The sequence below is a fragment of the Lasioglossum baleicum genome, chromosome 17 (assembly GCF_051020765.1).
Source record: "Lasioglossum baleicum chromosome 17, iyLasBale1, whole genome shotgun sequence".
Classification (NCBI taxonomy): Eukaryota; Metazoa; Arthropoda; class Insecta; order Hymenoptera; family Halictidae; genus Lasioglossum; species Lasioglossum baleicum.
The window spans coordinates 6,381,268-6,407,380 of NC_134945.1; the positions used below are offsets into that span (position 1 = coordinate 6,381,268).

The window sequence follows — 26,113 nt, forward strand, 5'->3', positions numbered from 1 at the left end:
AGTAACCCTTTCTATTTTTCGCCGTTCCACGACAAGTGCCTCTGTTATCTTCTCTTTCTCTCTCATCCCTTCAGACAAATTCGTTTTACTGCCGATGATATTTCTCCTCGCAATTTTTGAATTTCTCCAACTACCTGCTCTCGAAGCATCGAAGACGCCGCGCCGCCGGCTCCGAAGACGTCTCCGTTTTATCTTCGTTACCAACGGGGACCGTGTATACCGAAAATGTTATATTCCTTTAACGATGTTGAAATAACGTGTTCCAGTTCTCGGAAAATTTATTCACTTTTTTCCGACATATTTGTTCGTTTGCTCGGTGTTTACCCGTCGCAAACCAAAATGCTTTTTTATTTTTGTTTCAGCGGTTCAATCTGTTTTGTAATGGAACATGCATACAAGAAAATGTTTCTCTTCGCTTTTCTCTTCGAAACACAATAATGAATCCTTCAGAATTCTGTGTGTGTGCATGTAGCTTATGGATCTTTTCAAAATATTCTTGCAATCTGCAGGGTGGGGCATTTAACTAAGCATCCAACTGGAATATCTTGGAAACTAAATTCCAGAGAAAAATATATTGTCGAAAACTTTGTCGAATATCTTTGTCGAACAGCTTTGTCGAACAGCTTTGTCGAACAGCTTTGTCGAACAGCTTTGTCGAATAACTTTGTCGAGTGACTTTGTCGAATATGACTTTGTCGAATATGACTTTGTCGAATACAGTGCTATTAGAAGTACAGTTTCGAGAGGCAGATACAGCCTGTTTAAAAGTTTGGAACGGAACCATTCGTATTAATGAGCACTAATCGGCCCGAACGAAGCTAATCTTGGAATAGCGATCCCTTCCACTAATCTCCATCGAAATCTCAACCCTGCCGTTGGACTTTCCTTAATGCTAAATAGTTGTTGCGTTTTTTCTCCTGTTATTCGAGTTGACGTTGCACGCGCAAGTTCGCGTATTATGTTCCGTATTGTAATTGTGAAATAAACACGTCCGGAATAGTTTCCCTGTGTTATAATACCCTCTCATTAAAGCTGGCTTTATACACACCGAACTCTGTAAATACTCGGTCCGTTCGCTATACTAATTCCGTTCTAAACTGCTTCTTGGCACACACTGGCCGCTGTTGAGGAATACCCAGTCATAATACTTGTAACGAGCACGTTCGTAGTTACCAATTAGTCCTTTCGTCGCTTCATCGCACTCCTGTATCGTCAAATACAATGATCAATTTTTTAATTGTGTCAATTATTGCCGACAAAGTGATCCATCGACTTCTAATTTCATAGTAGCAAAAGTCTACCTCTTTTGAATAAATGGTAATGTCGAGTTAAAATACAAAACGAAATTATTCATTGGCCAAATTGTTCAAATAGAAATATTTAAATCAAATATACCTCGAATTAATTATTATTTTTCACCGAGTTTTACACTTTCAACAGAATTAATTAAACTGGAATTATCGCATTAAAACGTATTTAAGATTTCATCCTATTTTTTAAAATTAAAAAGCGCGCTTACGATTACCACAGTAATGTTAAAATAATGAATCGGATTAAATAAATGTTTTCCGGTTCAGACGTTAATATCGAATTTTCAAAAAACCATCATTATATTTTAAGCATTCGCTAATCATCGCTGCGAAATAAATGAATATTTCGCACCGCTGCTATCCCCTCGTCAAGGAACAATATTTTGTAATGTTTCGCGCGGAGTTTTTGACGCTAATTAAATGTATGATAGCCATAAAATTTCATAACGTCACTTGCACGAACGTGATTTATTACCTAGTCGGCGACACGTCAAATCTGCAGCGCAACTATTTCCCAGCTCGTAATTATTGCCTCGTACACGTAATTAAACCAACAGAGTCTCTACTCGCGTAACGTTGAAAACATTATTCAGGGGTACAGCCACCAGCTTCTAGAATTATATCTTGAAAAAGCTGTTAGCGCGGATATCTCGGAAACTATGCGAGATAGCGAAAAACTGAATCGAGTCAATCTTGTGGCACATTTTGTCAGCTTTAATTTTGTATAGAATGGTCTTATCGCTAGGACGCATAGTTTCCGAGATATCCGCGCTCAAAGTTCGCTAATTGTGCTGAAGCGTTAGCTAGTCAAATACGGCATTAACATGAACTTTGAGCGCGGATATCTCGGAAACTATGCGAGATAGCGAAAAACTGAATGGAGTCAATCTTGTGGCACATTTCGTCAGCTTTAACATTGTATGCAATGGTCTTCGCGCTAGGATGCATGGTTTTCGAGATATAAGCGGAAAACCGAAAAGGGGGACTTTCAGTATGTATACATGTGGATATACTCTCTATATCATATCCTGAACCATTGATCCTAGATTATCGAAACTTCGATCTGCATCCGCGCCAGGTACAAATCTACTAGATTACATATCAAATACATAATGATTCGTAGGAGAAAGGTACCAATTTTGAATATACTCAGAATTTTCTCGTTTCTCCTACGAATTTTATGTATTTGGTATGTAATCCAGTAAATTTGTACCCGGAAAACCTGCAGATCGAAGTTTCGATCCTCTAGGATTAATGGTTCAGGAGTTATGGTTGCTTAAACTTGAGCATTTTTCAGTATTTTTGACAGGTAGGTGCGCCGCCATATTGGTTTGTAGTGCAGAGCAGTGTGCACACAGTAATACAAACAGTAATATCGCTAATGTTGAGAAAATATTTCGGATATGTCAAAAACACTGAAGAATGCTCAACTTTAAACAACCATAACTCCTGAACCATTGATCCTACAGGATCGAAAGTTTCGCAGTTAGTAGATTTGTACTCGGCGCGGATGCAGATCGAAGTTTCGATAATCTAGGATCAATAGTTCAGGAGATATGGTCGCTTAAAGTTGAGCATATTTGACAGGTAAGTGAAAAGGTAAGGCTGCCAAAATGCTCAACTTTAAGCAACCATAACTCGTGAACCATTGATCCGAGAGGATCGAAACTTCGATCTGCAGGTTCTCCTTTGTCTTAATGCTCTTTGATATAATTAATCAAACACCTATTTTGGCATTTTAAAAAATTCAACCCCTAAGGGGGTGAAAAGAGGTTGCAACGTTTCTAAGAGGAATATTTTGTTCGTGGTCCGATTTGCTTGAAACTCGGTCTTAATGCTCTTTGATATAATTAATCCAACACCTATTCCGGCATTTTAAAAAATGCGGCCCCTACGGGGGTGAAAAGGGGTTGCAACGTTTGTATGAGGAATATTTTGTTCGTGGTCCGATTTGCTTGAAACTCGGTCTTAATGCTCTTTGATATAATTAATCAAACACCTGTTTCGGCATTTTAAAAAATGCGTCCTGAGGGTGGGAGAGGGAACTATTTCAAAATCTTCAATGGGAAACCCTTTTTTATAGCAAATCTTGGTTCTCCATTGATTTGATATTATTGGTGTAATTTCTTTTACAGATGTCGCTGCAAGCGAAAGCAGTTGGAAAAATTGATTGGTTTGTTTATCAATCCTCAGGAGGTGGGGGCGGGGGGTCAATTATGGTGTTATTGAATAGCATTCTTAAAAATATCAAATACGTCTACTTTTATTTTTCTGATCTGATGTGTATTTCTCGAGATATGCCTCATTTTCAACGACTTTTTCCATTTGGATTTTTGTCCCTTACAGCGCCATCTGTGAACCAAAATGCAAAAACTCCTAGATCAAATTTGTGTATTTTTTTCTGGAGAATCCAAATCTGCAATGAAAAATGGGGTTTCCCCCCTTCGCGACGAACAACTTTCATTGCAAACTTGTTTGATCCGATATGCATAGTTCTCGAGATATTTCAATGTCTTCAGATAAAATGGACACCCTGTATACAATAGAGATTGACTATAGAAACATAATGGAGCAATGCGGTTCCCATGCTGCTCTCGAGATGACGAATGCAAAATTTTTGAAATATTTCGGATCAGTCGATTGCATTTGCAAATAGAGGTGTCTCGTACCGGCTTGGGTCGCGGTTCCGTCCCGGAGGGGGGGGGGGGGTTGCAGTCTAGCAACACGGATATCCAAGATACTCGGGAACGCAGGATCGACGTGACACGTTAATGCGATTCGGGGTCTCCGCTAGTGCTGTCACGTCGCGTCACGCGTCATACCTTCAAAGTTCCCGAATCGAGTGACCTGCCGCTGACAGGTTTTCTATCGTTGACACGGGCGCCCGCCTATAAGGCCGAAATTTAGCCCTGTAACGCGGCAATTCACCCCTTGCCCGGGATTCGTTCCACTCGATTAACTTTGATCCTGTTGATCGAGCGGAGACGAAAATGGGGCCACGTCGATCGGCTGCTGCGCGTCCGTAGAAATAGCCAACGCCTGATCTCTCTTGTTCCCGCAAGTGCCGCGCATTTCCGGCCACTCGGCTTAAATCTGTTCTACTGAATTCTATTCGGTAATTAATCTGTTGTCTGCTCGCTATTCTTACTACTGAATCTTACTACTGAAAAATAATACGAACACATTAATCTATAACACGTTAATAGACTGTAGAGCAGGCCTGGCCAACACACGGCTCGCAAAGTTAAATTGTACGGCCCGCTGGGCGATTTTATATTTCTATTAAAACTTTTGTTCCCCGTATGTATACAAAAATATTAAGCAAATGAAAAATTGCATGTGTTATTGTTATACATAACGTTCTATTGGTTTTGTGTTTGCATCAAATTTTTTAAAAGCATGTTTACCTAAAGTGCGGCCCGCTGTAACGTTACGCGTCATCAAAGTGGCCCAATATTGCAAAGTAATATTTAAAATATTGCAAAGTAATATTTAAAATATTGCAAAGTAATATTTACAATATTGCAACGTAATATCGTAAATATTGCAAAGTAATATTTACAATTTTGCAAAGTAATATTTACAATTTTGCAAAGTAATATCGTAAATATTGCAAAGTAATATCGTAAATATTGCAAAGTAATATTGTAAATATTGCAAAGTAATATCGTAAATATTGCAAAGTTATATTGTAAATGTTGCAAAGTTATATTGTAAATGTTGCAAAGTTATATTGTAAATGTTGCAAAGTTATATTGTAAATGTTGCAAAGTAATATTTACAATATTGCAAAGTAATATCGTAAATATTGCAAAGTAATATTTACAATTTTGCAAAGTAATATTTACAATATTGCAAAGTAATATTTACAATTTTGCAAAGTAATATTTACAATATTGCAAAGTAATATTTACAATTTTGCAAAGTAATATCGTAAATATTGCAAAGTAATATCGTAAATATTGCAAAGTAATATTGTAAATATTGCAAAGTAATATTGTAAATATTGCAAAGTAATATTGTAAATGTTGCAAAGTTATATTGTAAATGTTGCAAAGTTATATTGTAAATGTTGCAAAGTAATATTTACAATATTGCAAAGTAATATCGTAAATATTGCAAAGTAATATCGTAAATATTACAAAGTAATATCGTGAATATTGCAAATTAATATCGTAAATATTGCAAAGTAAAAAATTTGAAACGTAGGAGCACGTTGCCAATCTGGAATGCGTTAATGAAATAATTAGGAATTGGAAAGGTGCGTGCAGAGCGTCAATATTTCGTTCAACTCGAAGATTTCGGGGTACCGACAAATCGGTGACGCGGCCCGAATCTCTCAAAGCCGCTCTCATCCGTTCGTGAAAAATACGAGATCTCTGGCTGTGCGAATAAATACGACCTCGCGCTGGCGGCGAAATTTCGACGAACTGTAACAGATGGCTTCGTGACTCGAGCGTCAAGTTCCGGGGTAGCTGCCTGGAAGGGTGCGCGATATCTAACCACCCTCGTCCCCCTCCACTTGTGAGCAGAAAGAATTTAAGAGCTCCCAGGGGACAGTGTAGTCTGGTATGCCTTCTTAGTTTCTCTCTACTGACCGGGGTCTCTTTAAAACGACTTCAAGCGGTGGCTAGTAAGTAATCCCTTGCTTTGTCCAGTCGATAACGAAATACCTCTCATTTTTCGGCCAAAGCGTTGTTCGCCAAGAACGTTGCTCGCTCGGAGAAAATTCTTGTCTCTGTTATTTCATGCGTTTATGACAAAAATCGGTGGGTGTAATTTCAAACAATAATTTCAATTAATGGTGACTCTGAGCTAAGGATTAAGACTATCCTTGTAGGGGGTGTTTTTTGAAATGTTGTTGGAAAATGTTGTAGGTCCTTGGAAAGGGTGGTTCCTGACATCATTTGGAGTAACTTTTTCCTTTACGAAAATGTTCTGCGCCGTTTCCTTCAGAAGTTATTATCGAAAAACACTGGGCAATTAGAGTGCCGCTAAAATACCAGAGCCTCGCTGAACGTTTTTCATTAATAACTTCTGAACAAAACCTCGGGGAACATTTTCGCAAAGGACAATGTTACTTCAAATAAGCTCAGGAATTATGAGAAAATTTATCAGAAAATTTTCTTTATTAATTGTACGCAGCTGTTCCAGATTTACTATATCCACACGTGCATCTTGTGTATATCCACACTTTCATTTATATTTGATTTGTGTCACGACGTGTTCGGACTTTCTGAAAGCCCCCGGTTTATTTTCGAGGAAAATGTGCGCCGAGTAAATAACTTTAGACTAATACGCCCGAAAGTTTACGCCGGACTTTTACAAGTGTCAAGAAGACGGTTGATGAAATGAAAAAAGTTTCGAAGCATGTAAGATGTTTACTAGTTTGCTGATCATAGCATGGCCAACTTTCGTTATTACTGCTGGTTAGTCTTCTTGCACGAGCTGAAGGTATTAATACACCTTGCCAATTTCGCGGATGGTCTTTCGTTCGAACGTTTAATCGTAATTAGAAATTATTCAAAAATGTCTTTATTATAAAAATTGTGAAAAATCTAAATATTAAATGCAGTCTTGTAATTTTTATATTACAATATACTTGTAATAAAATGTTGAATCGTGCTGGAAAAGAATACCTGAACATTTAAGTAATTATAATCCAAAATCGGTCGGAATTATAAAGAGCTAAGGGTTAAAACTATCCTTGTAGGGGGTGTTCAAATGTTATTGGCAAATGTTGTAGGTCCTAGAAAATTGTGGTTCCTGAGATCATTTGAAATAACTTTTTCCTTTACGAAAATGTTCTGCGCCGTTTCCTTCAGAAGTTATTGTCGAAAAACATTGGGCAATTAGAATGCAACTAAATACCAGAGCCTTGCTGAACGTTTTTCATTAATAACTTCTGAACAAAACCTCGGGGAACATTATCGCAAAGGACGAAGTTGCTTCAAATAAGCTCAGGAATCGCCCCGTCACATTTTTGTGACGCCATTTTAAAATTTTGTTTATTAACTATCTTTAAACTTTAAGAATAACTAAAAAATTCTAGATAAAAATTCGCGAGTGGGTGCGACACCAGTGGTTGGTGTCACTGTTTACACATACTCGAGTGAGAAGCGAGGTGGCAAAACCGAAAAGGTCTGCGTTCTTTGTTCGAAATAAGACTCCTCGAAAATGACTGACGCACCCCAAACGAGCATAATCCCGCTAAAAAGCCATGAGAGAGTGGATTGAATTTCAACGGTTAATCCCTTCCCGCCATCGGTGATCATCAAACAGTGGGGTGGAGTCAATGGCGGGCATGTCACCTCTCGCAATCCACGGAATTAAAAAATCCCGAGCATTCGGGAGGGTGCTATTTGGAAAAAAAAGGGAAGGTCGGCGAATCCTCTTTAAAGTCCGGATTAGGATTAACTGAGGCTCCAACGTCAGAATCCGGCGTCAAGGCTCCTTTCTTTGACCGGGGGAAGTCCTTTCACCACCCGAAAAGCTTCTCCATGCAGCCAGAAATACAAGTGCGAATCGGTTCGAATGGATAAGGGTGGATGGCACCCTTGTCTTCGGCCGTAATCCTCTCGAAAAGAGTGACGCTCTCCTCTGCTTTTAACCGAGTTGCTCGCCGAGTCAGAAGAATGGAGCAATTAATCGTCGTTCGGGGCTGATATTTCAGCTACGTTCGTCGTTCTTTGACAAGTCATTGCGGCGGATTTTTGGCGGCGGTGCGTATATATTATTCGACTCTATATTATTCGATTTTTTTGAATGCTGTAGAACCTCGATTATCCGAACCGGTGAACGAGAGATCTCGCAAAGACGCTCCGAAAATTTCATCGAAATTGGTTAATTGGTTTACGAGTTATGATCGATCAAAATTGGTAAAAAGATCAGAACTTTTGAAAATTGCAATTTTTACCAGTTTTGATCGATCGTAACTCGTAAACCAATTAACCAATTTCAATGAAATTTTCGGAGCGTACATATTTTATACAAGTTGACCAAACACATCTTTTAAATTTCATAAAATAATTAAAATCTGTAATATATTTTGGACTGTGGCTTTTCCCAGACTAAAAAGAATTTTATGAATTATACTTAAATTGTCATGTATTGTATGGTGTACTGTGTATGTATATTATATTAAATGGAGATGCTCCCTTAATCCGGCTTGAATTAAACGGGCTTAAAAGATCAAATTTGAAACTCGAGTTATATCAATTCGATTTCAAAACTATTATGGATATGCGATAACATAACTTCGCCGTCCGTCTTAGGCAAATCTCTCGCATGAAGATCCACTGTTGGAACTTCGACTGATGTAAACTAATCTGAAATTCCGAACGATCTTCCAGACAGCTATAAACGTCCCTCCTCGAACCACGTGGAAATGAAATAACAGTGGAGCATGCTCAAACCTTGTGCTTGGTTAGACTGCGAATGTTTATGCATTTTTTCAATTTTTGCATGCGAGTTTTAAGAACGTGGAATAAAATATAATTTCACTGTTTAGCTAGATAACTAAAATAAACTAACTAAAAATATTTAAACTAATAAAAAAATAACTAACAAAAGATAAAGAAAAAAAATGTATGGTAATTAGTAGACTGTGGATATTTATGTAATTTGCAATATTTGTAGACTTGTAGAAATTCGCCCCCCGGCGGGATTTTAATCGAGCTTGGACCATTCGATAGCCTACCCAAAAAAACCCCTCTCTGCCAAGTTTCAGCCCCCTATCTTATCTGTAAGGGTAGTTATCGAGAAAAATCGAAAAACCAGTTTTTGGCCCATTTTCCCTATTTATTGACAATTAAAAATTCTGAAAAAATCTGACACATCTCGGATACCAAACCACATAGTAGGTATCATTTCCAGATTTTTCCGCTGCAAGCTCTGCTTGTAAAAAATGAAAAACACGAAAAGAAAAGTCGAAAAAAAGATGCAGATTTTATATAGAAATCTAAAAGGTGCTACATACTCCAGATTTAATTTAGCAATGAGATATTATCAACAGTATTATGCTCAATTTTTGTCAGATTTTTGTGAGTGGTGCCGTCATAGTTAATAAAAAAAAAAAAAATGAAAACCGCTTTTCTCGGCGTTTTTACCAAGTTATACTTATACTTTCTGAATCATAAAAATGTATTATGTGATATTAAACGTTCCTACGTTCAGAAAAACATCTCCCAGACTTTGACTGCTGCATCGGTCCCTCCTTGACCCAAACTTTTTATTTGAAATATTTTTTTCTCTGGAATTTAGTTCTCCCGAGATATTCCACGTGGCCGGGATAAATGGCCGAACCCTGTATAAATCCGATATTTTTGCTAGAATCTGTGGGTCTCGCAATTAAATTTATTATCCCCGTAACAGCGACGCCGTTGCTTTTCCCTGTTATACATTGGCCGGGATACACCGAACGCATCTTTCGAGTCAGCGAAGATAAAGTTATGAAAACGGTTCTTTACGCGGAAGAAGACAAACACGATTCCCGCGTGAAAAATATAGTAACAAAGAAATTCGCTGATTTATTCGGTGACCCTTGCTGCATGCGTCTCTCGACAAAGGGAACCGCACACTAACGATCGGAAGCTTCCTTTTTCCGGTTCCGCCGGTTCTCTATTTCCCCTGTTTCTCGTGCAGACACGCGCCACATAAAATTTATCTGGGAAGTATCCAATTGAAATTGGATCTCGTTTCTGCGGAAACGTACAACGGTCGACTTCTATGAGAACTAATATCGGAACGTCAATGGCGGATATTGCGCCCCGCGACGCCTATGTTCTCGTGCCAAGGAGACAGCGCGCGCGCGCGCGCGGACCGTAACTGCTGTAATTCGCATCGGTTTTTAGAAGCAAACAAGAATATAATAACAACATTCTAAAATTACAATGTACAAAAATTACATTCTAGAATTACACCCTACCCCAGTTTCATTAAGTTCTGGGGACGTCACTTCGGGACGATCCATCGTTAGAAGGACACAAGCCCAGGAAACTTTCCTTGTATGGGGCGCTTGTAACGCAAGAAAGGACCAACGGCGTTGGCGATTGCCATACTATCCCCAGTGACGAGCCCAGCCAAACGTCTCACGGGTTCGTGCACTGCAAAACACGGTTCCCGGGGCCGGGGGAAGCTGCATTCGATGGACTGTCTTAGTAAACAGGTCACGACCACAAAGCTGTGAAATCAGAATCCATCTCGGAGCCAATTATCACTCGGATCCCTCGCAAAGTTCCGTGCCCGAATTCGGCCAATGGATGCCGGGGCTTGTCCAAACGAATCTGCCTTTCGAGATCGAGAATAATAGAGCGGGGCCGAGACGCGCGAGGAGTTACTCCGAGAGACCTTCGTGTTCACGTAACCCGGACGCGCCGACAGCCGTCCTTCCTCGAGTATCGGTTTACTTGGTCGCAGCCGACGACGTGCACAAGTATGCGCTGGGGACCCGACGACTTCAGGAATACATCGGGACCCGAGGATTGCGTTCAACGTTTCTCTCTCCACCCGCCGTACCATTCTATCCCCCTTTCGGATCGTCCACACGACTACACGGGGACGAACAGGAACACCTGTGTCCGCTCCCGGTAATTGCGCTTCTGGGCTATTGAACTCCTAATCACCAAGTGGCAATCGTCCTCACCTCTCTAAGCGGCCGTCGCCAATCAGATTTACGCGGAGCTAACCGTTTCGGTTCTTTCTATGCGCCACTAACCCCGAACGATCCCATTAACGTTTACCCCTCCGCCGCCGCCGCCGCATTGTTTGACTGATCGCTGTCACGCTATCGAACCCCTCGGCGGGAAACTAAAAGTGTTTCTGCGGGCTCGAATCCCGACGTGCCGGCGCACAGTGCGGCCGATCGCCGTTCTTTTTGGACAAAAATCTGCCGACAACTCAGTCTTTCATCGATTCAATTGGAATTTTTTTGAAAATGTTCGTGAAGGACTATACTTTGACGACATGCTGCGCGAAAATCGTTAAGTTAACGTGCAACATTCTTTGAAAGAGCTATCGATTACAGTTGATGTTGTCGAACAAGGAGCTGGCACATCAAATACTGGGAACGTAGCCCGAACTTCCTTTAGAAAAGCCGAATCGGTTGCTGCAGTGACTGGATTAAACGCCGGTTATTATCACAGGATTGCATAACATTCTTCAGGTACTTACATGTGACAAGAAAGCTGATTCCGTGAAATAAAAAGAATATTGTTAGGGGACGGCTAAATTGTGCATTCAAATTTATCCATGGTATAAACTACCTCCATCAGTTCATAAAGTACTGCAACATGGACGTGAAAAGTACTTGCTACAATTGGGAGTGTGTCTATCCCCAATTGGGAGTAGTGTATCTGACCCTAATTGGGAGTGCGTCTATCCGCAATTGGGAGTGCGTCTTCCTCCAATTGGGTTTGTATCTATCCCCCATTGAGAGTGTATGATGACCCCAACCCCAGTGTGGAGTGCGGCTATCTCCAATTGGGAGTGATTCTATCCCCAACTAATGGGGAGTGCGTCTTTCTCCAATTGAGTTTGTATGTATCCCCCATTGGGAGTGCGTCTTCCTCCAATTGGGTTTGTATCTATCCCCCATTGAGAGTGTATGTTGACCCCAACCCCAGTGTGGAGTACGGCTATCTCCAATTGGGAGTGATTCTATCCCCAATTAATGGGGAGTGCGTCTTTCTCCAATTGAGTTTGTATCTATCCCCCATTGGGAGTGCGTCTTTCTCCAATTGGGTTTGTATCTATCCCCCATTGGGAATGTATCTAACCCCAATGTGGAGTACGGCTATCCCCAATTGGGAGTGCGTCTATTCCCAATTAATGGGGAGTGCGTCTATCCCCAATTGGGAGTAGTGTATCTGACCCTACTTGGGAGTGCGTCTATCCCCAATTGGGAGTGCGTCTTTCTCCAATTGGGTTTGTACCTATCCCCCATTGGGAGTGTATCTAACCCCAATGTGGAGTACGGCTATCCCCAATTGGGAGTGCGTCTATCCCTAATTGGGAGTGCGTGTTTCCCCAATTGAGTTTGTATCTATCCCCCATTGGGAGTGTATCTAATCCCAATGTAGAGTGCGGCTATCTCCAATTGGGAGTTCGTCTATCCCCAATTAATTGGGAGTGCGTCTATCTCCAATTGGGAGTGCATCTACCCCAGGCCCCAGGGCCTAAGGAGAGATGCACGTTTCCGACCTCTTTTAAACAGTATATTAATATATTTGTTAATATAAAAGTTTTACTCGCGTGTAACGTTATGTCTTCTTAAAGAGATTTAAATGAACAATTCAACTATGCCTGCCTACACTTTCAATTATCTTTGATACAATTTTTATAAACAGAAAATAAAATGTAGTGCGTCTATGTTGAAGTTACCCTAAGCGGTAAAAAGCAACCGATTTAATGTTCCGATTTCAACATCGCCAGCGGTCGTTTGTAGGTCCTTCAATTTCCTTGGTCTCGCGCCCCCCAGGATGCGATGGCCTGACCTTCTTGATAGCTTTCTCCGACTCTCATCGACTCGATATCCCTTCAACCCTCTCCCAACGGTATTGCAACCACTCGGAGTATGCATTGTCGACGTAGCAGGGTTTCGGAAATGTCTGCCGCATGTACACGAGCAGCCTACTTATCCTCAGGGGTGCTCTCGTCCTAAGTTCGTCGCGGGAACACCGGCGTTCATTAAGCAACACAAACGGTCATTAAGAGGTTGGTCGAAGTCGTTATCATAGCTAGCTAATTCTCAATCGCTATTATGTGGTCCGGTCGATCAAGTCGAAGGTCGTAAGTCGATTCGATAGATTCAAATCAAAGGAAATGTGTCTAGAGGTTCGCAATCACAATTCTTTTCTTTCAAATACTTTTGTAAATCAATTTTACGTTCTTGTAAATTAATTTTACATTTTTGTAAATCAATTTTACGCGTTCTTGGAAATCGATTTTACATTCTTGTAAATGAATTTTACGTTCTTGTAAATGAAGTTAACCCTTCTGTAAATTAATTTCACCCGTTTGTAAATCAATTTTACCCTTTTGCAAATCAATTTCACCCTCCTGTAAATCAATTTCACCTTGTAAATCAATTTTACATTCTTGTAAATCAATTTCACCCTTTTGCAAATCAATTTTACCTTCTTGTAAATCAATTTTACATTCTTGTAAATCAATTTTACATTCTTCTAAATCAATTTCAACCATTTGCAAATCAATTTTAAATTCTTGTAAATGAAGTTAATCCTGCTGTAAATCAATTTCACCCTTTTGTAAATCAATTTTACCCTTTTGCAAATCAATTTCACCCTTCTGTAAATCAATTTTACCCTTTTGCAAATCAATTTCACCCTTCTGTAAATCAATTTCACCTTGTAAATCGATTTTACATTCTTCTAAATCGATTTCACTCGTTTGAAAATCAATTTCACTCTTTTGCAATCCAATTTTACCCTTTTGCAAATCAATTTCACCCTTCTCGGAGTAATTTATTTAATTAATAAAATCGAAATTGAATAGTTGAACTGCAAAGACAATTTGTACAGTTCTGTTTTACGCTGTGCTTGTTGCAACCATCCGGACACGAAAATTTTAACTAAGTTGTCCGTCGAAACTTTAGAGGATAAAGGAAAATCCGCTAAAATTTACAGATTTAATCCGGAGCGTGTAAATTTACTGAATTTAAAAATCAACAGACGTGCTCGACCACGACTACATTTGAACCTACGTTTCCCAACAACATTTCCTTCTCAACTAGATGATGTTTTCGATTGTAAACATCAGTGTAGAAAAATCGGCTCTGTCGGTTAGTACAGGATCAATATAAATGAAGGGAGGGTGAATCGCCGGTATTTTCCGAACAAGTTTCATCCGGTGCGGGAAAGTGTTACGAATTGGAAATCAACCGCGTCGATAAAAAAAAAAAAAGGAAGCTAGAGAAAAACTCGCGTGCGTGTTCCCCGCAATACATACATTACACCCTGCGCAATATCAATATTTTTCTGGTACTAGTGCGAATATTTATCGAGACTGATTGATATGTACGCGCCGACGGCGATATCCCGATATTATCCGCCGTATGTTTCCAACTTTCAGGAACGGGCAGTTACCAGGGAAAGTTTTAAGTGTATTTATGGATTATAAAACAGAGAAAAAATATGGTATTCGCGTTCTGAAGTTTTCTTCCCAAGTAAGATTAGCTTAAAGCCAACTTTCGTGGCTTTATTAGCTGCTTCCTTACTGGGGCCTGGAGAGTTTTATGAACAATCTTTTAAAAATTCAGATCGAGTAGAAATTGATTCCTTTTATTATGGACTTCATTAATAACTTGTCCGTGGACTGCGCACCTTTCGGCAAAGTAACCATTTTCTTAGTTGCGTCACACTGGAATTACTTACATCAAAATTTCTTTTTTGACTATTATATTAAATTGTTCCATATCAACTTTAATGTCAACTTCAATTTCAACTGTTCCATTTCAACTTCAATTTCTACTCTTTCATTACAACTACAATTTTTCAATTTCAAAATAGTAATTATTTTTCAGGGCGCACAGTTTCGATCAATTTCTACATTAAATGAACTGCCTGTCTAAGGCAGGGCCCGCTGGATAGCCTTACTGCTGAGTCCTCTAGCGGGTCTAGGACGAAACACTCCACCTTTGTTTTCCTCCAATAGAATAGCACCTGGCATCTTTGCAGATTCAAATCCGAATCGGAAACGTTATCTGGTCCAAACCCGAATCATAACGTTTCATGCCTCACTCAGCTATATTTATTTAATGTAGAAATTGATCGAAACTGTGCGCCGTGAAAAATAATTATGATACTATTTTCAAAAAGTACGATCGTGAAAAATACCTCCTTTATTTTCAATTTCACTTCGTTAATTTCAACGTTAATTTTTCAATATCAACTTCAATTTAAATATCAACCCTTCAACTTCAATTTCAACTTGAATTTTTCAATTTCAACTCTTCTCAATTTCAATATCAACCATTCAACTTCAATTTCAACTTCAATTTTCCAATTTCAGTTCGTTAATTTCAAATCTTCAATTTTAATTTCAACATCAAATTTTCCATTTCAATTTCAATTTCAATATCAACTCTTCAACATCATTTTCAACTTTAATCCGATCGATTAAAATAGATAAACTGAAAAGAAAAAAAAGGAAAAAGAGTGAAAGGGATTTGAACCTTGGTCTTGCAGGTGGCAACCTAGTACGTTACCGCCACGCTGCCGCTTGGCACTTGACAATATCTTCAACCGAAACTATACTTAACTATGCGAAACTGTAATGGAACTTTCATTATAAATATCTCGAAAATTATTGAGTATCTGACCCTATAATGCTACATTTTCACAAACAGGAGAACGTAATCTACCAGTATGTAAAGTTTCGAGAAAATCTGAGACCCCACGACCGTGACTTCTCTTGTAAGTACATACAACGTCGCCAATCACGAGTGTATTTACCAAATCAGCTGGAAAATGGGCCGCGTTCTTGATTCGGTGCCGCATTATTTGCAAAATGTATACATTTGCGACGCGGGGGTGTATCTTTCATGTCGAGCCTCGCCAGTAGAATCAACTTCACGGTACATTGAGTAATTCCATTCGATCGGGAACCGCGATATGTAAATCGCCGGGGAGATGGCGAACCTCTCAATTACGGAACAGAAAGAAAAAAAAAAGAAAGCAGGGGTGGGGGATCTAACTGGAGGAGATAGAAAATCCCGACGTTATTACGTATAAGCACGTATTCCGTGGCAGGATTTCTAGAGTTGGTAAGCTCGATTTTAATGAGAAACCGCGATACCATCCTGTGTCTGGGGACAGGTACTCTGATGCGCCTGTAAAATGCTAGATATCTACGCGACAATCGTCGCGAAAGTCGTATTTCAGTTGATGGGGAATGCATTTGACGCGTTCGGGCTTCTTGCGTGGCTGTGTCTCGATCGTTTGTAGGTACAGTAAATATTCGATGGACGCGAGGGCCTCGGGGCAGTGTTAGGATATTGCACGATTTTTTCGCTACTTTTTGTACGCACGATTATTTTTGTATGTACACATATTATATAATATACACAGTTCCGTACCATTTTATACAAAATTAAAGCTGACAAAATGTGCCACAAGATTGATTCGAATCAGTTTTTCGCTATTTCGAATAGTTTCCGAGATATCCGCGCTCAAAGTTCACTACATAATTGTGCACGTAGAGATAAGACCATTCCATACAAAATTAAAGCTGATAAAATGTGCAATACGATTGACTCTATTCAGTTTTTCGCTATCTCGCATAGTTTCCGCGATTTCACTTTGGGTCTTTGTTTGGACTAGTTACGGGGTAAACATACTAAAAGTTCCGTTTTTGGATTTTCCGCTTATACCTCGAAAACTATGCGTCCTAGCGATAAGACCATTCTATACAAAATTAAAGCTGACAAAATGTGCCATAAGATTGATTCAATTCAGGTTTCCGCTATCTGGTATAGTTTCCGAGATATCCGCGCTCAAAGTTCACTATTTTTATTATTTGACTAGGTAACTCTTCAGCACAATTAGTGAACTTTGAGCGCGGATATCTCGGAAACTATGCATCCTAGCGATAAGACGGTTCTATACAAAATTAAAGCTGACAAAATGTGCCACAAGATTGATTCGATTCAGGTTTTCGCTATCTCGCATAGTTTCCAAGATATCCGCGCTCAAAGTTCACTACATAATTGTGGACGTAGAAGGTTCCCTTTTTCGGTTTTCCGCTTATATCTCGGAAACTATGCGTCCTAGCGATAAGACGGTTCTATACAAAATTAAAGCTGACAAAATGTGCCACAAGATTGATTCAATTCAGGTTTTCGCTATCTCGCATAGTTTCCGAGATATCCGCCAGTGATGAATTTGAAACAAAGTGGAATTTGAAAAATTGATGTTGCAATTGGAAAATGGAAGTGGAAATTGAAAAAGTGAAGTGGAATTTGAAAAATTGATGTTGAAACTGGAAAATGGGAGTGGAAACTGAGAAAGTAAAGTTGAAATTGGAGTGTTGAAATTGAAGTTCTGAACAGACTTCTGAACTCTTCCAATACTTTCCTATCAGTAATAGTTCTTCACTACATTCCCCACACAATCGTAGGACATAATACATACGGTCATACGTTCCTATACTTGGTCGCGCATGCGCGAAAAAACCGTGCAATATCCCAACACTGCCTCGGGGAGGTTCGTTTGCATAGATCGTAGAGAGACACTATTCTTTTGTTCTTCAAGGACCGCTTCATGCAATAAATGAAACTTATCTGTTCAAAATATATAATACAGCAGTTTTTTTAAGTTCCTCTAATATTTTCACTGTTTGAAATTACGCCTACTCATTCTTGTCATAAACGCATAGAATCCGCTGTCTGATAATTACTATAACGTAAGCTGACAAGTGAAAATACGAGCAGATACGAGACTTACACGAGGAAGGGAAAAACTGGCAAGGTTCGAGAGAAAGATAATTTCACCGGTAGAGAATCCACCGAGTTATTATTCGGTGGAGTAGAAAAATTGGATGAACGGTTCAACGAGTAATTGACTTATCGCGATAACGCATCAAGCATGCAGCGTAATTATACGCGGGGGCGTTTCACGTGCTGATTGGTACACGGGATTATTCGGACATTTTTGGTGGCGCGCACACATTTTCCCGGGATTAACGTCGCGAGCGCGGCGCGTTCGATGGAATTTTCCCGCCACTTTCGACGCGAACTATCCTCCCCCCGCACACACTTGGCTCGCGAAAGGAGAAGTTCTCGGGCGGCGGCGGCGGCGGCGACCGTCACGGGAGAGATGGTCGGGAGGCACTGCTGGAATTCCGTCTCACCGCCATTTTCGCGTTTATATTTGGCGCGGCTGTTCCACGCGCTGATATACATCTGGCACTATTGTTGATTTGATCGCGTTCTCTGTTTCAGGATATATCTCCTTTCTTCATCGCGAGCACATTATCAACAGGACATTCTTAAAAATATATTTAAAAAAGCTTTTTAATAACCACCCTTATATTAGAATGCATTAAGAAGGAGAGAATAACTTTTTTGACCACCTTGAATATCTTTGTTGTTTTTAAAGATACGTCAAACGTCTGAGGGACAAAGTTGAATGGTAAAATGGGGCTCATACGATTCCAAAAGAATTTTTAATTTTTATGTAATTTCTTTTGGAGATATGAAGGTCACCTTCATTTCTTTGAATGGATAACGTCCTATTTTTTATACCATAGATCGATAGAGCGTCAAATTCTGAGTATGAAAGTGTTGACCTTCATATGTCCTAAACCGAATAGTTAACGAGATATTATCGAAACAATTTTCTTTCTTCTTTGCACAATATCTCGTCGACTACATATTAGGTTTAGGACATACGAAGGACAACACTTTTATACTCAGAATTTGATACTCTATCGATCTATGGTATAAAAAATAGGACATTGCATTAAAAAAAACTCAGGGTGACCTTGAAATGTCCTATATGCCTCTACTCACGCAGGAAATCTTTATGTCACAATATGCCGCCCTCTGTACCATGCAAATTTTCTTCATAACATTTTTCCATATTCTTGACAAATAACGGAGATATTCAAGGTGGGGGCATAGTTATTGCGGGGGCCGCATAAGAGGAATTGAATTTGCTAAGATGTTAGACCGAGAGAGAGAGAGACTTAGTTTGCCAGAGAATGAGGAAACAAAAATTTTTGTTTAGATTGGCAATCGGTAGGAACCATACAAAATTTAAAAAATTATGTTACGTGGGGTGATATTTAATAATAGTATTTGAATGTGCACTTCTCCTTCTACGACACGCTTTTCCCCCACGCTTCCTTCAGGTGCCGGTCACGTGATGCGTTTCGTCACTGCCATGCGTGTGTCACGTGACTAGTCCGGTACTGGCAGAGAGGGGGAACGCTTTCCACTGATCTGCCGGTGTATACGATTGAAATTATTCACACGTGTCGATTTATTATGGGGCCATAAAAAGACCGTGAAACGGGGACGAAAAAGAGAAGAGCTCGCAGCGAGTATTTAGCGCTGCATTCGTCCCCGGAGGTCTCGCAATTTTTCGCGCGATTTTTCCGCGACACATCGGCGCAACGGGTTCTATTTGAGTTCACCGCGATCAATCTCCAGGCGCACGCGAATTTCGATTCCGCGTTCGAAAATTGCAGCCATTCATTTCACGGTACGCGTCGCCGCTAATAAACGAAAAAGTTGAAAAAATTTCGGGACGAACAATACCGATGAAATGCGGTAGGAACGGTTGCCCGGTTTCAACGCGGACAACGTAACCCGCCGCCGATGTCTGAACGACCGCTATTCAAATATTCACGTAGTCACGGTGTATGAACAGTTTCCGTTAACTATTTCTGCTCCGAAAGTTTCTGAATAAATTATTTTCGGAACAAACATGCGTTGTTGCGTGGATATTCTAGTAATTTTTTCAGCACCGCCATTCACCCGGCTGTGGAAGAATTTCGTGGCACGCTATATTTCACGTTTCCAAAAGAATGGTCTTTACCTACACTGTTGTAGCTTCGTGATTTCGGCTCTTTTCCCCGTGTAACCAGAATTTCTCGACTTCCTCCTATCAATTTTTGCCTTTTCCTCCGTTATCCAGTAGATCTGGACGAGAAGATGCGAGAAATCCAAGTTTCGATCCCGCAGGATTAATGGTTCCGAAGTTATGAGCTTTTGAAGTTGAGAAATTTACAGTGTTTTTGACAGGCTGGCGTTGCTCCGGAAAATTGGCTCCGTTAATAATGCTGTCGTTATACTTTCTACAGCAAAAATGTATCCTGAAATGTACAATCCCTTACCAATGTTGACATTTTTGCAAAAATTGTTATTTGTTAACTTATAATGGAAATTTTTTAAAAAAATACTAGAATATAAAATTCTATAAAATTCAGTACTATTTTTATTTGTTTCGGATCCACAAACAATGTTCTCGTTACAAGTACGATTTTAATTTAATTGCACTTCCTGAAAATTTGTCTACAAAAATTGGGAATTTTTGCACGCTCATTTTTGTTCGAAAGCTATCTGCGAGTTTTTAGTACAACAGGCAGGTTTGTATGCGGAAACTTCACCGTAGCCGGAAGCGTGGAATTCCCGCGGGGATACCATTTAAATAACAAAATCGATCGACATGGCCTTGCACTGACTTAATCCTTCCAGGATTCAAGTCGAAGCTACTTCGATGTAGCTCACTCGGAGTTTTGGTCAAGTCGCGGTCAGGCTGGTTGCAAGTTTCCGGTGGGGGGGGGGCGGCAATGCAAATGTGTTAGTTGCATTCCGACCAGAGTTTTCCTTGGGACTTGTGAACTTCCTCGGGTTAGCAGGATGCTCGGATTTGCATGCACCTTGTATCTCCCCCCCCCCCCGGAAAGTCTTCGCCTGGGAGAAATATACTATGCGGAAACCTGCACTAGCCATCGATTCACAAACATACGAACAATTAGAGTTGCTACTTTCGCAAACTCTTCCACACGCGCCCATTATTCCGCGAGACAAGCAAAATTCAGTTTCTATACTTACTTTAGCAGACTCAAAATTGTGCCTTTCTCCTATAAATTATTATGTATTTGGTATGTAATCCAGTAGATTTGTACCCGGGGCGGTTGCAGATCGAATTTCGATCCTGTAGGATCAATAGTTGAGGAGATATGGTCGTTTAAAGTTGAGCATTTTTGACAGGTTAGTCAAAAGATAAAGCTGTCGAACTGCTCAACTTTAAGCGACTGTATCTCCTGAACTATTGATCCTAGAGGATCGAAATTCGATCTGCAGGCGCCCCGGGTACAAATCTACTGGATTACATACCAGATACATCGTAATTCGTACGAGAACCTCTGACGAATGCGAACTAGTGAATAAGAGATCTCGGAAAGACAGTGTTCAATGGTTATGCAGAAAAATTTAAAGATTACTTTAACAAACAAGTTATAAAAGATAAAGATCTCACAAAGATCATAAAAAACGTTTAAACGAACGTTCCTGTATTTCAATTTGTATGCTCTTCATCAAAGAACAACAGAACAAAATGTTCCGAACAATTTATGAAATTGTTTCTTTAGATTGGTTGGACTGCTTTACTCCACGATTAACGCAACACACGAAATCCTGGATCTATGATCGATATAGGGGATCAACCCGGTGATAGATTTTCCGTTTCAATTCTCCCCGGTAAAGGCCAGGCAGCGAGGCGGGTGTGTGGAGATGGGTGGCAGACTTTTATTTACCAAGCGATAATCATCGATAAGACTTTGCGATTCGTTCGCGGGGTTTCGCGGTGAACGAGGAGGGCCCGTGCGGGCGGCGGGCGCGGTTGCCTTTGCCGGAGCAACAATGGGGGCATAACTCACCAGAGACGATCGTTCTCTCGAATGTAACCAATCTATTGTTAGCAACGGGCACCCCTGGCGTTCCCTGTTCGAGGTTCGGTATTGTGAAATATTCATGAAAGCCGGCTGCGATTGTTCGGGGCTAATGAGGAAAACGCTGGCCGCGCGATGAAAAAGAAATTGGACCGATGTAACCGGCCGCGGGGTTTTTCGCACCCTCCTCCTCCCCTTCCCCCCCCCCCCCCGCGTAAATTCTCACTTACCGGCGTGCCGGGGATCGCAGATTTTACGGATTTAATTGCCGCTGCGGGAGAAAAAATGAAAAGCAAGGTGAGCCCGCGCCGCGCCGATAGTTTACAGCCCACGGAATATTGCCTTTGTCCAGTTTGGCCGACGCGTAGGAAAATAGAGAGAGAGAGCCGTGTCTACCTGCGACAATCAATTCTCATTTCGCGTGGGAACCAAAGTAATGACGGAATCATGTACGCCTTCAATGCTGCTGTAACTTGCGATCGAACTTGACTTATTTTTCGTTCATTTTATCGCCGCGCGCTTCAGTAAAGTTTCGGTTCTCCTACGAATTATAATGTGTTTGGTATGTGATCGAGTAGATTTGTACCCGGGGCGGATGTAGATCGAATTTCGATCATCTAGGATCAATAGCTGAGGAGATATGGTCGGTTAAAGTTGAGCATTTTGGCAGCTTACCTTTTGACTTACCTGTCGAAAATGCTCAACTTTAAACGACCATATCTGCTCAACTATTGATCCTACAGGATCGAAATTCGATCGGCAACCGCCCCGGGTACAAATCTACTGGATTACATACCAAACACACCATAATTCGTGGGAGAAAGGCAGAAATTTCGAGTCCGGTAAAGCAAAGAGCAGCCATATAATTCTTCTAATGTTTTAACTATTTAACGACATACTTAACAATGTAAACAATATTTTAAATGATGATACAGCAATTCCGGTGGTGCCTCGGAATGACCATTCGAGTGGTAACGGTTAATGTTACTTGTACGAGCTGGCGACGCCTCGGGGAAACAGCAACGAATCGAAAAGTTTAATAGTGTTCCCAGCCGGAGCCATAGCGCCCGCAACTAAGCGGAATTTTATTCATACGTAGTTTACTCGGACGAATAGATTCGCCTGTATCTCGGCTCGCGTCTTATCTCAGGCATCTCATTAAAGAGCCAGCCGAAGAAGGAGTAAATTCGAAAGGAGCGAAAAGCTTTAGCAGCTGGGAACGTCAGAGGGTGCCGCTACAGGATAATTTTATTAACTCGGTTAAAAGGGAACGAGCGGTCATCCAGTGAACACGAAAAAACTCTAAAGAGATTTCCAGGCGGCTCACGATCCTCCTTCACGAATCGTTTACCGTTTCGACGGGTAGACATTCCACTTGGCTTGATTCGTTCTATTACAGAAGAGGTCTCTCCGTGTCTCTGACCGTGTATCGGACCTCTCATCGCTTACCTTCCACCTTCTTTCTTCCCATTCCTCTAGTTTCTGCCCCAACCCCCGGAACAGCTTTGTTTTTTTTTCGCGAGGTTGTACGAGCCCCTATTCAGCCGCCGAAGGTTTCTTTTATTTCGCTGGCCGGAGATAACGAAAGCCAGATGTATCCGGTGATACAGTGATAAACGGCGTTCCAGGAAAGAACTCGAGAGGAATGGATTGTCCATTGTCCATTTTCCTGTCCGATGGAAAACTGTGTCGGTTGGTTATTTTCTTCTGCTACGGTTTCACTGGGTCAGCGGGAAGTTTTTCGAAGTGATCCTTCCTCCCTCTCGCCTGCTTTTCCAAAGAGCCTTTCCATCAAAAGCCATCGCATGTAATTGTAACGAGTAGACCAAAACTGACAGTGGAAGATCTTTCATTGTCATTGCGGTTTCGATCCTTCCATATGTTAGTTGATACATCAATCCTTCTGATTGCTCAAACAAAGTCAGGTCCTGCGGACCGTGAGATGAACAGAGGTGCGGTCCATTGATCGAAGTTTCGATCCTGTAGGATCAATGGTTCAGGAGTTATGGTTGTTTACAGTTGAGTATTTTTCAGTGTTTTTGAGAGATCCGACAAATTTTCTCTGTGCTAGCGATATTACTGTTTGTATTGCTATGTGCACACTGCTCTGCACTACAAACCAATATGGCGGCGCACCTACCTGTCAAAAACACTGAAAAATGCTCAACTTTAAACAACCATAACTCCCGAACCATTGATCCTAGAAGATCGAAACTTCGGTTCCTAGGTTCTCCTCGTTCAAATCTACTGGATCACATACCAAATACACCATAATTCGCAGGAGAAGGTACCAATTTTGAGTCCGGTAAAGTAGAGTATACCGGAATTATATTATTTTCAACCTATCAATCATTCTAAGGGAGAAAATAAACATTTTCACTTCAGTTTGTTGCAATTCAGTTAGAAAATTTTTATTTTGTTGTATATTAAATTACACCGGTATTTATTAAATTTCCACAGCTGCTAAAAGTTCTATCATGCTGCGTCATATTGACGTCTTCACAGTACACGAAAACAATTCATTAAATAAGTGATTGACAAAATTTAATCGACCAAATAAAACATTATACGTTCGTACTTTAAAAACGAAACTGAAATTTGAGAGTTTAATGTACGTTGCAGATAAATACATCAAAATATGTATTACTATATTTATTTATGAGCAATTCGATTTTCGTCGAAATGTACCTTTCAACGCGGCTTCGTACAGCGAAATTCGCGTATTTTGTTTGTTACTTTAATGGAGTATATTGTACATATACGTAGTGTTAATATGTTGATGGTCGCCGTGGCCAGCCGCAATCGTCACCTGCATTTTCCGTGCAGTACTCGCGGCCACGAATGAGCGGAGCAACCAAATTCGTTAAAATGTTTGCAGCGCATAACTGCCATCGGATGAAATGCATTTTGAATAACATAAATAAATAAATAAATGAAAATGCAACTGCAGAGTGTGCTACAAAGCCTTCAATTATATTTGATAATTTTCACGCATCTATAAATTACATACTAATATTTATAAGCGATTATAAGCGACAATTTATCGTTTCGTGTTTTGTATCCTAATTAAAATTAAAATTAAAAACAATTATTTACACATTGGCTAGTAAACTAATCGTTCTAACGTCTGAAAAAACCTCAAGCTGTTGCCTGATCGACTTACAGAATAAATAGAACGTAACAATTTTAAGGTTAGCTCAGTTCTACGCGGAAAAAACGTCGAAAAAATCGGTTTTTATTTTTTTTAACAACGACGCACCAAACCAAAAAATCTGAAAAAATTCAGAGACAATACCTATAACAATATATCGCTACTGTAAAAATCTGAATGTTGTCACTGTAGAACTTCCATGTGAAATCTGCATTTTTTCGTTTTTTTTTTTTAGGATTTCGATTTTTTACAAGCATGATTTTCACTTTAAAAATCTGAAACCGATAGCAAAGTATGTATTTGGGTTCTTGACATGTGTCAGATTTTTCTCAGAATTTCTAAACATCATTAACTAGGAAAAATAGGCCAAAAACTGGTTTTTCTATTTTATCCCCATAGTAATCGGTAGGTTGCTGGTTCGTGTCCCGCTTCGGACATTTCTTTTTTTTTTTCTTGAAATTGATACCTACCCCAATTTTAAGCCTTAGAATCTTTTATTTATTAGTTATTTTTATTTTCGGATACGGTATGATGAGTAAATAAATATTTATTTGTGACCATCTTATCCATTCGAGTTTTTACTAGTAATCGGTAGGTTGCTAGTTTGAGTCCCGCTTCCGACATTTCTTTTTTTTTTTCTTGAAATTGATACCTACCTCAATTTTAAGCCTTAAAATCTATTATTTATAAGTAATTTGTATTTTTAGATAAGGTATAATGAGTAAATAAATATTTATTTGTGACCATCTTACCCATTCGAGTTTTTACTAGTAATCGGTAGGTTGCAGGTTCGGGTCTCGCTTCCGACATTCTTTTTTTTTCCTTGAAATTGATACCTACCTCAATTTCAAGCCTTAAAATCTATTATTTATAAGTAATTTGTATTTTTAGATAAGGTATAATGAGTAAATAAATATTTATTTGTGACCATCTTATCCATTCGAGTTTTTACTAGTAATCTGCAGGTTGCTGGTTCGAGTCCCGCTACCGACATTCTTTTTTTTTCTTGAAATTGATACCTACCTCAATTTTAAGCCTTAAAATCTATTATTTATAAGTAATTTGTATTTTTAGATAAGGTATAATGAGGAAATAAATATTTATTTGTGACCATCTTATCCATTCGAGTTTTTACTAGTAATCTGCAGGTTGCTGGTTCGTGTCCCGCTACCGACATTCTTTTTTTTTCTTGAAATTGATACCTACCTCAATTTTAAGCCTTAAAATCTATTATTTA

At 39.9% G+C, this 26,113-nt stretch overlaps 1 protein-coding gene and 1 long non-coding RNA gene across 5 annotated transcripts in view; both read left to right on the forward strand.

The window, feature by feature from the left end:
- Window positions 1–26,113, forward strand: part of LOC143217609 (uncharacterized) — a 380,663-nt gene that overhangs the window by 98,909 nt on the left and 255,641 nt on the right. The gene's annotated exons all lie outside the window — the stretch shown is intronic.
- LOC143217612 (uncharacterized) overlaps window positions 5,117–26,113 on the forward strand; it is a 34,213-nt gene continuing 13,216 nt past the window's right edge. Inside the window, exon 1 of the long non-coding RNA XR_013010867.1 lies at window positions 5,117–26,024. This is a non-coding gene — a long non-coding RNA (uncharacterized LOC143217612). The remainder of the gene's footprint in view (window positions 26,025–26,113) is intronic.